This window comes from Perca fluviatilis, chromosome 5, assembly GCF_010015445.1.
Source record: "Perca fluviatilis chromosome 5, GENO_Pfluv_1.0, whole genome shotgun sequence".
Taxonomy (NCBI): domain Eukaryota; kingdom Metazoa; phylum Chordata; class Actinopteri; order Perciformes; family Percidae; genus Perca; species Perca fluviatilis.
This window is the reverse complement of record NC_053116.1, coordinates 42,226,677-42,239,678: the sequence shown is the minus strand read 5'-3', so window position 1 is coordinate 42,239,678 and position 13,002 is coordinate 42,226,677. Positions and strand designations below refer to the sequence as shown.

The 13,002-nt window shown below is 44.0% G+C and overlaps 1 long non-coding RNA gene across 1 annotated transcript in view; it reads left to right on the top strand.

Annotated features, from left to right (window-relative positions):
- Window positions 1-4,632: 4,632 nt before the first annotated feature.
- LOC120558571 overlaps window positions 4,633-13,002 on the top strand; it is a 37,891-nt gene continuing 29,521 nt past the window's right edge. Inside the window, exons 1-2 of the long non-coding RNA XR_005639150.1 lie at window positions 4,633-4,698; window positions 5,000-5,097. This is a non-coding gene — a long non-coding RNA (uncharacterized LOC120558571). The remainder of the gene's footprint in view (window positions 4,699-4,999; window positions 5,098-13,002) is intronic.

Here is a 13,002-nt window from a genome sequence, read left to right as displayed (position 1 = left end):
ATGTTAATACCGTTAGATGTGTATGAATTCAAAGTTCACTTGGGAGGTAACTGAGCTTGATGTTATACCACACGATTTAGGCTGTTTCTAAGTTGATGCTTTGCGGTTCCAACAGATTCTGACTCCCATCTTGTAAAATATGGACGCTTGGTCAGGTGCCTTTGTGCGTTTTTATTAACGCTAAAAGTGTGTTTTAGCTTCATATAACGCACTTTAGCTGAAACGCTTTGTTGCAGTATATTAAGCGTCCCTTTTGACGTGTTATGTTAAGGAAAAGGTCGTGGGTGGGCTTACGTTGGGTTTAGGAAAAGAAGAAAGTGACTTTAGGAAACTTGCCACATGGGACACGATCCCCGGTCTCCTGGGTGAAAGTCCTGTGTTGTTTGACCCATCCACACCCCCAACCCCCTAAAGTGGAATTTCATACTACTCGCTACGTAGTCGCTCCTAATGCTAGGTCATCTTAAATCCTGTGTAGCTGCTTCTCTCCCAATTACGTTATACAAACATTATTTTTATTAACGTTATACAAACATTATTTTTAATACGTTATACAAACATTATTTTTATTTTACATTTATTTATTTTTGTCGCGCGAGACGCGGAACCGCCACTGTCCAAACATCCGTATTTTACGAGTTCTGAGTGAGATCGGGTTGGTGGTTCAAGAGGCTGCTCTTTTATTTCCTGTATAAGGTTCTTTGCAATGGTAGGTTAGTTGTCCACGACTTATCTGTTCCTATAACAAATAAAATCTGTTATCGTGTAGACCTGTATGAATTCTTTCAACGCTCATTTGGAAAATAATTAAGATAATTTTACATGATGAGATTTATTTAATTTGTGCCCCAAAAAACAATGGCATTGTCTCGTGAATTTTTGTCTGCGCGCCAGGTATGCCTATAAAAATACTAACACACACTAAAAGATGGGAAAAGTCCAAAAAGCAGAATAGGGTATACAACTTCTTTTCATATTTCTTTAAATATTGAACAAGGCTGATTGAGATTTCCTAATTTGACCCATTACTTACTTACTCAACTACTTCTTCATCCAAATTCAGTTGAGCATCAGCATTACAATCTGGAATTATTCAACATTTTACAGACCTTCATAATAATTAAAACCATTTCCCTTTAAAAATTAATCCAACCCGATCTGCCGGGGATTTGATTTCTCCCTGCAGCTCAGGGTGGAAACCTGTATGTTTATGTTTATAGCCAGACTACCTGTACGGCCCTGTACCTGTGCAAATGGAAACACACATCTATTCTATTCTATCATAAAACCTAAGTCATGCAAAGAAACAGAAAGCAGGCACTATTGGTGTAACTAAAACATACAATTGTGTATTATCCCTATAACAGTGATATGAAATGTCTTTAAGAAGTTGTTGATATTAAATCTGCTCTATATGTGTGTGTGTCCCTACAGGGCTGAGTGCTGTCTCATCAGCTGCTGGACTTCAGTACTATTTTGTTTATGACAGGAAGAACTTTACTGAAGCCCAAAGATACTGCAGAGAGAAACACACAGACCTGGTCACGTAGACAGCATGGAGGTTATGAATAACCTGACCAACACGGCAGATTTAGACAACATGTTCTACTCCAAGAACAGCTTACGTGAGTTTACTTTTCTCTCTTTCATCTCAAAGTCTTTCTGACAGGAGGTTTGAAACCCTCCATAGGAACTAATAACTAAATGTAGAGCAGTAAGAAGTAGAATATTTATCTTTGAAATGTAGTAGAAGTCTAAAGTATTTTGAGTTTAACCTTCAGCAGACAGTGTTTCCCTGTTGAGCTGCAGCAGAGAGATGAAACAAAAGAAGATTATGTGTTAGAAAGACTAACTAGACATTGAAACATAGAAACAACTAATGCAATAAAACAAATCTAAAACATCACAAAACAGTATTTACAACAACAGAGATCTATGTTCTTGTAGAAGCTAACTGAAAATCAGTTTGAGTGATCAGAAACTATCGCTGGTAATGATTTTAAAGGAGGGTAACAGAATGAAGGAGTCGTAGAGGATCAGACTGATAGTATCAAAACTGGAGATGGAAAGATTAGGTAAACATATGGTCTTCACCAAAAAGCTAGAGCAGAGTCTAATTCTTTATATCACAAAGAGAGCCTGGATAGGACTGTCCCGTAGCAGCTGGAGGTGGTCACTGTCAAACACAAGTTTCTACAACCCGAGGAGATGGAGTTCAGACAATGGGGGGCGGACGACCAATCGCTGGAGACAGTGGAAACGTCGCGCTGATGCATTCTACTGGACTCTGGTACGACAACGATTGTAGTGACAACAGGATATATCCAATATGTGCAGATGTCAGAGGTGAGAATATTAATGTGAAGTTTCCCTTCACTCTTTCCTTTGCCTCTTTGTTTTCATTATTCGGGCCGGGCTGCATTGGGATAGAGATCACTTGTCGGGGGAGGGGCGGTTTTAACTTTCTTGGCCGGCCGGGAGCGGGCAAAAAAGTTGCAAAGTCCCCTCTCCCTCATCGTCTGCTCCTTCCTCACCCTCTCCCTCATCTTCTGCTCCTTCCCTCACCCTCTCCCTCATCTTCTGCTCCTTCCTCACCCCTCTCCCTCATCGTCTGCTCCTTCCTCACCCTCTCCCTCATCTTCTGCTCCTTCCTCACCCTCTCCCTCATCTTCTGCTCCTTCCTCACCCTCTCTCCTCATCGCCTGCTCCTTCCTTCCTCCCCTCCCCTCATCGCCTGCTCTTCTCCCCCTCTCCCTCCTCCTCTGCCTCCTTCTCACCCCTCTCCCTCATCCTCTGCTCCTTCCTCCCCCTCTCTCCCTCATCCTCTGCTCCTTCCTCCCCCTCTCCCTCCTCCTCTGCTCTCCTTCCCCCTCTCCCTCATCGTCTGCTCCTTCCTCCCCTTTCCCTCATCCCTCTGCTCCTTCCTCACCCCTTTCTCCCTCATCCCTCTTCCTGCCCTCTCCTTTCCCCTCCCTCATCCTCTGCTCCTTCCTCCCCCTCTCCCTCATCCTCTGCTCCTTCCTCCCCCTCTCCCTCATCCTCTGCTCCTTCCTCCCCCTCTCCCTCATCCTCTGCTCCTTCCTCCCTCTCTCCCTCATCCTCTGCTCCTTCCTCTCTCTCTCCCTCATCCTCTGCTCCTTCCTCTCCCTCTCCCTCATCCTCTGCTCCTTCCTCCCCCTCTCTCCCTCATCCTCTGCTCCTTCCTCCCCTCCCTCCTCTCCTGTCTCCTTCCTCACCCTCTCCCTCATCGTCTGCTCCTTCCTACCCTCTCCCTCATCGTCTGCTCCTTCCTCACCCCTCTCCCTCATCCTCTGCTCCTTCCTCCCCTCTCCCCTCATCCTCTGCTCCTTCCTCCCCCTCTCCCTCATCCTCTGCTCCTTCCTCCCCCTCTCCCTCATCCTCTGCTCCTTCCTCCTCCCCTCTCACCTCAGCGTCTGCTCCTTCTCCCCCCTCTCCCTCATCGTCTGCTCCTTCCTCCCCCTCTCCCTCATTGTCTGCTCCTTCCTCCCCTCTCCCTCATCCAAGCACCTGCCTTCTCTCCCTGCATCTTCTCCCTATTAAAATTTATTATAAAATTACATTTTTTCTCACGCGGGACGGAGAAGACACAAAATCAATGCATCTCTGTTCTCACTTAAAATTGTAGGCAGGCTCTTTAGTAGGCCAAACCTTCGGAACCTCTTAACCTGGGACCCTCATGTCTTCAGGTCGCTGCTAGCTGTTAGATGTTAGCTGTTAGCTGCTAGCTGTTAGCTGCTAGTAGCTTTGTTACCGTTAGCTGTTAGCTGCTAGCTGTTAGCTGTTAGCTGCTAGCTGTTAGCTGCTATTATTTGCTGTTATTTTGCTGTTATTTCACACTTTTTGTTAAGTACATAATTCCATATGTGTTCATTCATAGTTTTGATGCCTTCAGTGAGAATCTACAATGTAAATAGTCATGAAAATAAAAAAGGAACGCATTGAATGAGAAGGTGTGTCCAAACTTTTGGCCTGTACTGTATATTATATTATATTATATTATAGAGATTGGACTCGTGCATGTTCACCTGCACACATTTTACAATATCAACAGAACATGTGTGTTAAATTAACCTGAGAGAATATTAATATGCAGATAAACAATATAATCTTGTTTTTTAGATTGTTTTGTAGATTTAAGGACTTTTAAGGATTTCTTATTAATGTGGAGAGACTGTTAAGACATAAAGTTATTCATTAGTTAATTCATTGATGTGGTCCTTTATACCCTCAGTGGATTTATTGTAGATAGTTTAAAGACATGAATCACAGATGTGGATGGATGGGAGTTTGTATGTTATGCTGCCTCTACAATTCTCTGTGTTTATTTTTCAGGATCAGATGTGACTTTTGTCTCCCATCAACACTGGAAATGACATGGACTGAAGCCCAGAGCTACTGCAGAGCTCTCTATACAGACCTGGCCAGTGTGAGGAACATGACAGACAACCAGAAGGTGCAGGCGATCCTACCTGGAGTACACTATATCTGGGGCTGGATCGGCCTTTTCAGAGACTCCTGGAAGTGGTCAGATGGAAGTACCTCCCTCATTCAGCTTCTGGAAGAACGGCCAACCTGATAACAACAACGACACTTGTGCGTGCTGCAAATTTAGCCAATCAGGAGCCTGGGAGGACTGGCCCTGTGACATGGAGAGAGCGTTCATTTGCTACGGTCCAGGTGTGAGGCAACCCAGGATTCAAACAGCTTTTACATTTAGATTCAGGTTTACTTTCGCATCACATGAGAATAACACAAAAACAAGAGAAAACATCAGGTTGTGGAGAGTAAATGTGAACATGATGATGTGGATCATTTCCATGGAATAGTTAGTAAAGTTAGCATGCAGTGGTGATCAGCTGCAGATGATCAGTTAGTGTTGAATCTATTGTTTAAACTGATGATGAGGAATGAACAGGATGCTGATTATTATCCAGACAGAAATGTTTGAACTCATAAAGTTTGTTTGATTTTTACAAAGTGGTGTCTACTTCAAAGAAAGTGATGAAAGTGAAGTTTGAGAACAAGAAGAATCTGGATCTGAATGACCCTGCTGTGATGGAGGCCATGTTGAAGCAGGTAAATCAGGTTTTATACTGTTTTACCTTTATGAAAAACAAATAAGATAAGATAATTTTTGTGTCTCAGCTGAAGCAGAAGCTGAGGGGCCCAGGGGCTGGACGACAACATCAAATTGAGCTGGAGGAAGCAGGGCCGATGGAAAAGTCTTCCACAAGGAAGACAAGAAGACCAAAAAGAGGAGGAGGAAGAGGGAGGAGCTGTAATGTTGAGTTGCTTGCCGTTTTCATGAGAGAAAAGTCTGGTTCTTTCCTCAAAGATGTGACGGAGCAGAATAGAGCTGCAACAATCAGCTGATGCATCCATTATTCTCTTTAGTGACACTAACTCATATGTAATGAATAGTTTAGTTTCCATTTATTATTGTTGTAGTGATTCTTACATTCTTTATTTTAGGCTACATAACATTTTAGTCAACTAAAACCAGCATCCCAGCCTCCATACGTCTCCAGTCTTATTGTGTAAATGTTGGTGAACATCAACAGAGATCTTCAGTTTCCGTAGACGAGCTATGGATTACAAATACTAAACAGAAAAGAACATTCTCCCAGTTCAGAAAGTAAATGTACGTTAAAGTGCTCATATTATGTTCATTTTCAGGTTCATAACTGTATTCAGAGGTTGGACCAGAAAAGGGTTTACATGGTTTAATTAATAAAATTTATAATATTTTTGGGTAGCACTTTATAATAACTATCCATTATTCATCTTTTATTAAGCATTAGTTAACTATTAGTTAATGGTTTGTTCATTATTACTTATTAATTGTTCATACATAGTTCATCATGAGTAAAGTATTTGCTCACACAGTTATAAATGGTTTGTTCATATTAAATAAGCCTATTAGTTAATGGTTTGTTCATCATTAATTAATTGTTCTTACATAATTCATCATCAGTAAAGCATTTGTTCACATAGTTATAAATGGTTTGTTCATAGTAAATTAGCCTATCTTGAAAAATATGTTTGTAAGTATATGATTTATACTTAGCAAATAATGAAACAACCATTTGTAAATGAAATAATTTTCCCATTATAAACCAGTTACTATCTATTGCTAAATGCTTTGTTCATCATTTGTAAAGCACTGCTCTTATGTTAATTCTCATGAATAAAGCATTTGTATACACACTCATAAATGGTTTGTTCATAGTAAATAAGGCTCTCGAAAATTATGTTTATAAATAGAAGTTTGACACTTTCTAAGTATTGCAAAAACCATTAGTAAATTAAATAATTTTCCCATAAAAACATTAGTAAATTAAATAATTTTCCCATTATAAACCAGTTACTATCTATTGCTAAATGCTTTGTTCATCATTTGTAAAGCACTGCTCCTATGTTAATTCTCATGAATATACATCTAAAGTGAGTACTTGCTATGCTTTACAAAGCATTTATAAATGAGTTCCAAAGGCTAACAGAACCTGGACACACACATGTATTGTTCTATTTGGACATGCCTTCAGAAATATGCCTACGGATAGTTAGTGTGTTAATACATCTTTAACAAGCACTTACCAACACATCAATCCATGATTAACTCATGAGTTACTACTGGTTAGTTAAGTATACTGTGTGAGCCCATCTAAAGTGAGGACTTTCTATGCTTTACAAAGCATTTATAAATGAGTTGCAAAGGCTAGCAGATACAACAGAAACACAAGTCAAAAAGTATTTGTAACCCTTATTACAATGTAGTAAGAATGTACATTTATAAAATAGCTCGTAGTAGTGTTATCTAGTTGATATCAGTGTGAATTTGGACCAGAACCAGAAGAAAACTAGATTGTTAAGAGCCAGAGAATTTAACATCAATAAAGAGACTAGGAAACCAGGATAAAGTTTGAGAAGTGTATTAATATACACAGAAACATGGCATACACATATACAGATAAAACACAGGTATGAAAAATAACAACTAAAATAATAAAGTGCGCTCATAAAAGAAACCCTTTTCAGTTCTATGAGCTCAATTGTTCTTTGATGACAAGAGTTCAGAGATGTTCAACGTGCGAGCCCATATGAGTTTGGTTTCTGTTTGTCCTACCACCATGAAGAAGGAATCCGGGGCAATCTGTATAAATTCTGAGTCTTGATCCTGTAGCTGCCACCCAGCCCACTGAACTGGGAATCTGTAACCCCTGGAAGACTCTGGGATCTGAAGAATCAATGTGATCCAATATCCCTCTCTGGACCGGACCTCCCGCGTATAGCGCTTCTCAAATCTCCACCTCCTCCACCTGTAGATGAGGTAAACCAGTTCTCTCAATTACTATTCAGAAATAAAATCAATTGCTTAGGCTACAATGAAAAATAATGAAGTGATATTTCAATTAACCCATATTGAAATATCTAAATCTTTCAGTTGTACAACCGGTCCTCAAATGTCGTCTCTTAAGTATCAAAAGTATATAAATCCCTTTCAGGTATCAAAAGTACATTTATATTAATAGGTAACCTTTATACAAAAAATACATTTCTAATTCAAGTTTTATGGAACCTACATTAGTAACATTAACACTATTCTTAATATAATTGCATAAATTGCATGTAAAAATCTCTCAAATTGTATTATTTTCCCATAACTTAAGCTACAGTGTTGTGATTTAGAGGCATTAAGACATGCGTGCTTATTTATCCCTCCCTGCACAGGTAATATTAGAAAGAATGCACTAAAAATTAGCCTCTTTGAGTTACTTCTTCATAAACTCCAGTTAAACAATTAAAAACACAACTTGTACTAACATTCATTCAACAAATACCCACAGCTAGCAATAGTGTTGAAAAGCAACATTACTCTCCATAACATCATCATCATCATCATTAATAACGATACAACCGACGTGAGAGGATGCTGGCGCTGGTTATTCGCCCTCTTTTCCGTCTGCTATTCATCTGCTATTCTCTTGTGTTTGTGTTCGCTGTACCCCCTACCTCTGGACAGCCTCTGTACCTCTGGACAGCCTCTGTACCTCTGGACAGCCTCTGTACCTCTGGACAGTCTCTGTACCTCTGGACAGTCTCTCTGCTGGTTCCCCGCCTGGGCTCCTTTGACCGGACTCTTGCTTCGCGGTTAGCCGCTAGCTGCCCCCCGTTCACCAAACGCGTGCGGCTAATCCTAGCTGCTTCGGGCGGCTAACCCGATTGCTGACCTCCTCCTCATAGGCAACCTCCACCAGATGCGAGCCGCACCAAGACTAGACATTCCTCCTCTTCGGTCATGCTGTGGATCATTTTGGCAATCACCCCATTCATCCATCTCCACCTCCACCTCTGTGCTCCTAGCCCACGGCTAACCACTATTCACGGGAGCTCTCCGTCCCTCCGCGCCGGCATCATGATCAAATATTCAACTCTGCAACTAGTCCATTGGTCAACTACTCCATTCCATCCTGCATCCCAGTCATCAAACAGCCTCGGACTTCTATGTCGAGCCGCGTTACATCCACAGAAGCTCTCCGCAAGTTTGATTTCTTCCACCACGGACAATCCATTCCATCCATCTGGTCACCTGCCGCTCTGTTGCACCTGTCCCACGTCATCTGAATGCTTCACCCACTGGTTCACATAGGGCTGAACGCATCATCAGGCTACACAGAAAACCCGGACCGGACTACAGTGCTTTCCCCACTTCACATACACTCAATCATACTCTCCAATCATTTGCTAATCGGCTCACTGTCCCCCTCAACTGCAATACCCCCACACCCCGCGACCACACGCACTGCTAACCGGGACAACCTCAGATCACTCCACCCTCTCACCATGCCATCTTTGCCCTCCTCAACACCCGATCGCTCAACAATAAAGCCCCTGCCCTCCATGAACTAATCCTCGACAACACTTTTGACTTCCTTCTGCTTACCGAAACCTGGCAACAACCCAACGACTTCTTCTCCCTCAACCAAGCATCCCCCTGGCTACAACTACATCTGCAAACCCGCCCCCTCCCACCGTGGGGGTGGCCTCGCCGTTATTTTCAATCAGAACTTCCGGATCACAGAACTCACCTTCCCCCTCAGTATCATCGTTTGAATATCCCGCCTTCAAAACTCTTTCCTCCATGACAGTCATCCTCATTTACCGGCCACCTAAACCCAAATCCCTCCTTCCTCTCTGATTTTACTGAACTCCTCACACTAGCCTCATCTCTCTCCACGTCTGCTGCTACTCGGTGACTTAAACATCCACATGGACTCCCCCACCTGCAAGCTCTCATCAGAATTCAACATTTTACTGGATAACTTCTCTCTCACCCAACATGTCATATTCCCCCACCCATGAAAAGGTCACATCCTCGACCTGGTCTGCTCCACCAACCAACCAGTGCTTCGACTTCCATCCATGCCTCTTTCCCCTCTCTGATCACAAACTGATACGGTTCACCATCCCTTCTCCAACCCACGCCCCACGCCTCCTCAGGGAAATCACCTTCCGCAACCTCAAATCTATCAATCCCCACCATCTCTCTGACCTGCTCTCCACCTGGACTCCACCCTCACCTCACCCGATGACCTCACAGACCACCTCAACTCCACCTTGTCTACCTCCCTCAACACCCCGGCCCCTCAAAACAAAACTCGTCACTTTTAACACCTCTTCACCCTGGTACACACCTGCACTCCGGAAAATGAAACAAACTGGCCGCCCGCACGCGTCTGACAAAGAAATCATCCCTCACAGTCCATCATGAAGCCTATAAATCCCATCTCACCGCCTACAAAGATGCCCTCATTGCTGCCAAATCTGCCTACCTCTCCACCATCCTCACCGACCCCTGCCAAAACCCCAGAACCCTCTTCTCCACATTGAACAACCTCATCAAGCCTCGGACCAACAGCCTCCTTACCTCTACTCCGGATCTCTGCAACTCATTCCTCCACTTTTTCACTGACAAAATCAATCTCATTTACAAATCTCTATCCCCTGTATCTGACCTTCCAGGATCTACTCCAGCACCTACCTTGGACCCTCCTCTCCCCATCCCTCCAGACCTCCCGACCCCTCCTCCACACTTCCTCCTCTCCCAGTTTGACCCAGTCACTCCTCCTGAAATCTCCAAACTCATCAGCTCTTCCAAACCCACTACCTGCTCCCTTGACCCCCTCCCTACTCCACTTCTGAAGTCCTGCCTCCCGGTCCTATGCCCCTACCTCACTAACCTCTTCAACTCCTCACTGTCCCTTGGAACTGTCCCCTCTGCTTTCAAAACTGCCGCTGTCACCCCAATCCTTAAAAAACCTGGTCTGGATCCCTCCTCTCTCAACAACTACCGCCCAATATCCAACCTCCCCTTTCTGTCTAAAACCCTGGAACGCATAGTCGCCTCACAACTACAAACCCATCTTCATGCCAATAACCTATTCAAACCTCTCCAATCTGGTTTTCGCCCCCTACACAGCACAGAAACCGCTCTCCTCAAAGTCCTCAACGACCTCCTCACCTTTGCTGACACCGGTTCCCTCAACATCCTCATCCTCCTCGACCTGAGTGCAGCCTTCGATACTGTGAGCCATAACATCCTGCTCACCAGACTCAAAGACCTCGGTATCGAAGGTACTGCACTCAGCTGGCTCCACTCCTACCTTTCCAACAGATCCCATTTCATCTCTCTCCATAACCACACCTCTGCCACAGCCACAGTCACTCAAGGTGTTCCCCAAGGCTCCGTACTCGGCCCCTCCTCTTCATCATCTACATCCTCCCTCTTGGTCAGATACTCCGCCACTTCAACCTGGACTTCCACTGCTATGCCGACGACACCCAGATCTACCTCAGCACCAAATCCCCCCACAATCCTCCCCTCTCCCACATCAACTCCTGTCTGTCAGCTATTAAAACCTGGATGCAACACAACTTCCTCAAACTCAACAGCGACAAAACAGAATTCCTTCTGATCGGCTCCAAATCCACACTCAGCAAAACCAATAACCCCACTCTCACCATCGACGGCACCATTGTCTCCCCATCTCCCCAGGCCCGCAACCTTGGCGTTATCTTTGATTCCACCCTCTCCCTTGAGCCTCACATCCGTCAAGTCATTAAAACCTCCTTCTTTCACCTCCGCAACATCGCCAAAATCAGACCCTCTCTCACACCCCCCGCTGCTGAAAGACTCATTCACGCCTTCATCTCCTCCCGACTGGACTACTGCAACTCACTTCTCCTCGGCATCAGCTCTACCAACATCAACCGACTCCAACTGGTCCAGAACTCAGCCGCCCGCCTCATTACCTGCTCCAAATCCTGGCACCACATCACTCCAGTCCTAAAACAACTCCACTGGCTTCCCATTTCCCACCGGATCACCTACAAAATCCTGGTCCTCACCTACAAAGCCCTCCACCATCTGGCCCCCTCATACCTCACTGACCTCCTCTCCCCTTACCAACCCTCACGGTCCCTCAGATCCACCTCAGCTGGTCTCCTCTCCATCCAAAAGTCCAACCTGCGCTGTTTTGGGGACAGAGCCTTCTCCAGAGCAGCTCCCAGGCTCTGGAACTCCCTCCCCCAAGAGATCCGCACCTCTGAGTCCCTCACCATCTTCCAGTCCCGCCTCAAGACCCATCTCTTCACCTCAGCCTACCCATAGTCCACCACCCCCCCTCCCCTTTTTCATCTGTATCTTGTTTTGTTCTACTTGTTTTGTTTGCTCCGTTTTGTTTTGTTATGTTTTTATAATCTACCCTGCCCTGTAAAGCAGCTTTGGAGTCCATGAAAAGCTATATAAATTCAATTTATTATTATTATTATAACCAATAGATATAATCATTAGCCTTTTCACAGGCAATACACAGTACTCCGCTAGCCTTTTGTGGCTAATTACCCTATTAGCATATGAATACAGCATCTTAGCTAACCCGTTAGCTTTGCACTATTAGCAATAGACAGTATTAGCACCGTTCTCTTAATACATCCATGATTAGCACCGATTAACATGGATGCTAGTGAACCTAGTGTTAAGAAATGACTCACCATTTTAATGGAATTCACTGCCTTTAACTCCATGACGACAGTGGATTCAGACACAGCTCTCTTTCGTTCTATTCACAACAAGGCATAGCCAGTATTAGATAGGATTTAATTCACTAAATGTCTTTTTCTCTTACCGAGTGACTAACGGCTGCCTACGTTCCGCAAAAGGGACGTGAGGACAGAAGAGGAGACAGAGAAACAGCAGCAGCAGCAGCAACGGTACAGGTAGGTTATTATGGGCTGGATGAAGGGCCAGCTGATTGGTTCATGAGAAAAGGGAAGAAGTCTACATGATAAGTAGTCAAATACAGTTTAAATAAGATCACATTAAATGTTCTTCTTGAATCTCTTTTATATCCAAACTAAATAAACTGGTGTTGGAACTGATATTTCAGAAATGTAATCCAATCAGAACCTTGAGAATCTGAATACATTTAGGAATCATTGGAGATACCCATCCCTAGTATTTTCATATTGGGTTTGACAATTAAGCACTGTTCTTCTTCTTCTTTTCTTTAAACTATGAATGTCATGGTGGAGGCCACATGTTTTAAAAGACCATCTGTCCCAGGTAAGGGGGCTCAACACTGAAGCTACCTTCCAGAGGTAGAGACCTGCTTCCTCTCTACTTCCAGAGGTAGAGACCTGCTTCCTCTCTACTTCCAGAGGTAGAGACCTGCTTCCTCTCTACTTCCAGAGGTAGAGACCTGCTTCCTCTCTACTTCCAGAGGTAGAGACCTGCTTCCTTCTGCTGGTGGTGTGTTAGCTGTCAGGAAGTGAACGAGGTGCACATGCGTTGTCCGGTGTGCTGACGAGATAGCAAATGTGCGTGTGTGTGTGTGTGTGTGTGTGTGTGTGTGTTCTCAGTGTGTGTGTGTGTGTGTGTGTGTGTGTGTGTGTGTCTCTGTCTGTGTGTGTGTTGTGTGT